Source organism: Papio anubis, chromosome 12 (assembly GCF_008728515.1).
Source record: "Papio anubis isolate 15944 chromosome 12, Panubis1.0, whole genome shotgun sequence".
NCBI classification, from domain to species: Eukaryota; Metazoa; Chordata; class Mammalia; order Primates; family Cercopithecidae; genus Papio; species Papio anubis.
In genome coordinates, this window is record NC_044987.1 from 65,938,088 (window position 1) to 65,943,689 (window position 5,602).

The 5,602-nt window shown below is 39.3% G+C and overlaps 1 pseudogene; it reads right to left on the minus strand.

Annotated features, from left to right (window-relative positions):
• Positions 1-2,143: 2,143 nt before the first annotated feature.
• LOC101005451 lies at positions 2,144-5,349 on the minus strand (annotated as a pseudogene).
• Positions 5,350-5,602: the final 253 nt, after the last annotated feature.

The window sequence follows — 5,602 nt, forward strand, 5'->3', positions numbered from 1 at the left end:
ACATTCCTATCTCTATGCTCTGAAGATCCAAGTCACTTGGCTACTGTTCCCTGGGCTGTCTATTTTCATTGTTTATGGAAGATAGTGTACACCTGTAAATGGAAGCCAATGGGTGCATTTGTGTCCAACATGAAGAAATTTTCTTCTTTGCACCAGGATTCCTTTAGATCATCAGCTTTGAGAACTTAGCATAAGGTGTAGGTTTGCAGAAGGGTGATTTCCTTCTCTTCTCAGGCTCTGGTTGGATTCAGAGTGCTCTTCATTTTTATTCTAATTATGAATTTATGGCTCAAATGGTGTGAAGAGTCACAAATATACCAGATATGTATAAAAATAAATTCCTCATTGAAATATTAGAACCCAATTAAGTGTATTAGGAGATTTGTAAAAACTGTATACTTTTTTATTTTATTTATTTATTTATTTATTTTTTTTAACACGGAGTCTCGCTGTATCACCCAGGCTGGAGTGCAGTGGTATGTTCTTGGCTCACTGCAAACTCTGCCTCCCGGGTTCAAGCCATTCTCCTGCTTCAGGTTCCCAACTAGCTGGGATTACAGGTGCCTGCCACCATGCTTGGCTAATTTTTGTATTTTTAGTAGACACGGAGTTTTGCCATGTTGGCCAGGCTGGTCCCAAACTCCTGACATCAGGTGATCTGCCCGCCCTGCCTCCCAAAGTGCTTGGATTACAGGCATGAGCCACTGTGCCTGGCCTTAAAACTGTATACTTTTTGATATTTTTCTTTAAGTAATCAGTTTAAAATAATCAATGAATCATTTAAAATAACCAATCTAATTGAACCTTGTCCACAGACTTCATTAAAGTGGTACATTTTATCTGGTCATCATAAATTTTTTCCCAAAAGCCAATTCTCAGACTTGTACATAACACCAAGCTTTTAATAACAAAGCTTTGCGACTGTGTTTTTCTTTTTTCTTAGCATGCACAGGGAATTGCCAATATACCAGGGAAGAACAGGGTGAAAGTTAAGTGAGAAAAACAGTTACTTGATTTCTACTTTCCATATTTGCTTGATAACGTTTCCTGAATTGATGACATCCCTATCTTGGTCAAGTCTCTGATTTGTTCTTTCCTAGAACAGAATATGCCTAAATATTGCTATGCTTGGGACTCATGAAGGTTCCATGAGTGTTTTTACATTTAAATATTAATAACTTTTCCTTAAAACTTTAGAGAGTGAAAAAAATCCACTTAAAACTTGAAAAGTCCGGCCGGGTGCAATGGCTCATGCTTGTAATCCCCGTATTTTGGGAGGCTGAGGTGGGTGGATCACCCTCAAGTGTGAGGTCAGGACCAGCCTGGCCAACATAGTGAAACCCAATCTCTACTAAAAATACAAAAAAAATTAGACAGGAGTGATGGTATGTGCCTATAGTTCCAGCTACTCAGGAGGCTGAGGCAGGAGAATGACTTGAACCTGGGAGGTGGAGGTTGTAGTGAGCCAGTTTATAGCTTACAGTCAAGACATGTATATTGGTTGAAATACTGATACAGTTATTCTATAGAAATTTGTTGCAGCCTGAAATGATTTTGATTTTCCTCTGTTAAAATGACTTACTCTGAGACTTAAATATTTTAAAATAAAAAAGCAGTATCTAGACTAATAGTTTAAAATATGAAATAAGTTTCTAAAATGAATGTTATTTGATTTCATCATATATTAACAGATTTTAGTAAGTTGTTTTTAAACTAGAGGAATTGAGGCAGAGAGAAATGAAGTCCTTTTACTGGAAATTTTCATCTCTTAATGTGTTAACTGATTGCTTTTTACACACTTCATTTTAAAAATGGAAATGGTGGGCCGGGCGCGGTGGCTCAAGCCTGTAATCCCAGCACTTTGGGAGGCCGAGACGGGCAGATCACGAGGTCGGGAGATCGAGACCATCCTGGCGAACACGGTGAAACCCCGTCTCTACTAAAAAAATACAAAAAACTAGCCGGGCGAGGTGGCGGGCGCCTGTAGTCCCAGCTACTCGGGAGGCTGAGGCAGGAGAATGGCGTGAACCCGGGAGGCGGAGCTTGCAGTGAGCTGAGATCCGGCCACTGCACTCCAGCCTGGGCGACAGAGCGAGACTCCGTCTCAAAAAAAAAAAAAAAAAAAGGAAATGGTGAAGGTTTTAATTTTAAGCAGTAGTTGTTTTTGGATTGTTCAGGTACACTGCCTCTTTTCTTCAGACACTGGGGCTCTTTTGTGGTCATTGAGTATTATTGTTTTTTCAAGTCTTCAAGCATATCCTGCTTTGTGATTTTGGCCCATGCATTAGGGATTTTACCTTTACTTCAGTTTTTTTCTGATATTTTTCTTCTAGGTTCGATCTGAAGTGAGAGACAAACCATTTCCAGTACAGCTGGATGGAGGTATCTGGGGTGATGCTCCACGTGGCATAATCCCCTCCTGCTTGTCAATAGTTCTTAAATGGGAAATTCCTGCCATCCTGCAAAACCAACAATCACTTGCAACCAAACTAGTACAGCAATCAATGACAAAATCATCTGTTTCATACCATTCCTCCCCATTGACAGCCTGAGGACGGTGGAAGGGTACACTATGGTCTCCTTCGTGTGTAGGAATTGTGTTTGTACAAATTGCTCCACAGCAGGGACACTGCTTCCAGCAGCCACAGAGATGTTCAGAGAGCATTTTCTCAATTTTAGAAAGCATTGCTTCTATAGGCATACTTGAATAATTCTGTTCTATTTTCTTCATTGTGAGATCCAAAGCTGCACTCATGGTTTCTTTAAGAAACTCAGTATGTTTTATCTCCTGGTGTTCAATGCTTATCAAGTCTTTTCGTGGAAAGATCAAGTTGCACCCCAGGCAATCACAGAATAAATCCAACCACCCAGAAGCAGTGCTGCTTTTATCTTTAGCTACTGATGTGGATTCATGGATGGCACAGAGGATGGTATTCTTGATATCAATTGAGCTTTTTTCAAAAAAAGTCTTCATTTTTTCACCTCCATTGTCTGAACAATATCTTTTAATATGATTTTTGATGTAACTCCTAAAAAACGATTCTGAATTATGAAGGTATTCCCAGTAATTATCAAAGTTTTCTTCTTCTGCCAGAGAGATGCTAATGTGTTTCTCCAGGTTAGTCCTGTTTCCATTGAATGCAGGGCAGGTAGCGCTCATGTCTCCCACAATTTTAATGGTCATTTCCTCCCATATGGTAGTGGAGACTGCAGGAGTGAGCTTATACCACAGAACATCAACAAATAGTTTGATGGAGGTTGCTCCTTGACAGATCTTAAAACTCGTGAAGAAGTCATCTTTCTTACTTTCAAGATAGTTCACGGGATCATTTGCTCTCTTGAATGCCCTGTGTATTTCCTTAAAATTCTCTGTTGCTCTTTGAAATAAACACACACATAAGTCAATGATAAATGTATTTGTAAATGTGTATCTTTTCTGAGTAGATGCAGATTTCAATTCCTCTTCTATTGTCTTTATAACTTGGGTTGTAACCACACTGTTGCTTCCACATGTTGTTAATAATTTTGTTAAATCTCGAAACAATGTGGTCAGTAGTCATATTAATGAACTCTTTCTCAAAGACTGTTAATGTCGTTGGGATACGATTATATTTCTTATTCACTTTGATAAGTTTATCATAATTGATTTGAAATTTCTCTGCAGAATTTCTCGTCAGTAAGCCCACGTCATTCGTCTTGTTTTTGAATACTCCCAAAGGATGTTTTCAGAATCCAAATCAATGTCAGACTCTGTGACTTGCGGAGAGTTGTGGATACATCACAGACCCAGTTTTTCCAAAGTTGATTGAATTTCTCATGTAACTCTTCCTCACTCAATTCTTTACCCTTTACAGTTAAAGCGAACTTTCGGCTCCTTTCCAATACTTCTTTTTCAAAATCTGTGTTTATCTTATTCAGTCTTTCTTGACTTTTGTTTTTAAAATGAATGAGTTCATTGGCTTGTCTTTTGCTATCTGAAATAAGTTTTTTTTTTAAGGGCTATTAGCTTATTTTCAAAATTTCTTTCCAAATGTCTGACTGTAACTGTGAGTTCCTCCATTAATTCTGCCTCATTCCTATCCTTGATACCCATTCTCGTTCTTTGGCCAGAATTACTGGTCATGGTTGCTTCTTTGTCATCAAGCAATCAGATCAATGGCCTCGATGCCTGCCACAAGTTATGGACAATTTTTCAGTTTCCTTCATTGTCGTCAGTGGCTGACATGAGGACCACGATGACAGTAGACACCTCCTTCAGGAAGTTGAGCTGCTGCTCATGTTCCTTTGCATCTCCATGAAGATTGGTGAAGGTCACATCGTTGTCAAATCTGTCATCATCTTCCCCTCCTGGACAGAACCAGTAGATTTCTACCACATCCCCCATCAAGAGGCAATCTTTCCTGCTTCCTCTGCAGTGTCAGTGAAAAAACACATCATGTTTCCGTTTACTGAGAAGACAGTTCATAATCTGAGATTTGGAAGCAGAGAGGCTATTTCCAACTCTTATGAAGGACACAATTGAGGTAGAGACACAACACATCTGCTGATTCTTATAATGGTTCTTCCCTTTTGGTGATTTCCTTGCTTCTCGCCAACTTCTTGTAATTTGACAGAGAGACCAGAGAGAGAATTCAATCCGAGAAGTACAGGGATTAGGCACCAAAAGGGGGAGGGAAAGCTGACAAGTGGAAAGTTTGGCCAAAATATATTGTCTGGCAAAATCATCTGCACAGTGAAAAATTGTCATCTGAATATCCATTGGGTGAATATGGGAGCTAGGCTTAGTGGATGAAGATTTAGTGGGACTATCACTGTCTTCAAAAATGTTTTCATATGGATCAAAAGCTTCATCTTCCTGATCTGAGGCATTTGGATGTACTTGGTGTTCTGTGTTTCTACCATCTTTGAAGACTAGGTATCTCAGCTCATAATTCATCATCAGTAGTTTCTGCAGGAAATAGAAGGGAAGCTCCTGTTCAGAGCTGGGCTGGGTGTTGTACACAGAAGTCTTATAGACTAGATGGAAATTAGCTTTGCTCAATTTTTTGGGGTAGTACTGTTCTAGACCTAGACCCTGGAGTAAGTCTAGGAAGGCTCCTTTTTTTTTTTATCATCTCCCATTTGCTATTTTCATTGTCATGTGGTTCATGAGGCTGTTTCTTTCCATAGAAGAGACTTTGCTTGCTCACCTCTTCCATTTGCAAAGAAGAGATGGTGACTTATTCTTCATAATCCCCATTAATTTTCGCTTTTGCTGCCGTTGCTTTTGGTGTTTTAGACATGAAGTCTTTGCCCATGCCTATGTCCTGAATGGTACTACCTAGGTTTTCTTCTAGGGTTTTTATGGTATTAGGTCTAACATTTAAGTCTCTAATCCATCTTGAATTAATTTTCGTGTAAGGAGTAAGGAAAGGATCCAGTTTCAGCTTTCTACTTTTCTACCTCTTTTTCTTTATAGATGACCCAGTCTTGAATATTTCCTCATAGTGGTATGAAAGCAAACTAATACAGTAAATTGGTACTGGTAGAGTGGGGTACTGCTCTAAAGATGCCCAAAAATGTGGAAGCAACTTTGGAACTAGGTAAAAGGCAGAGGTTGGAA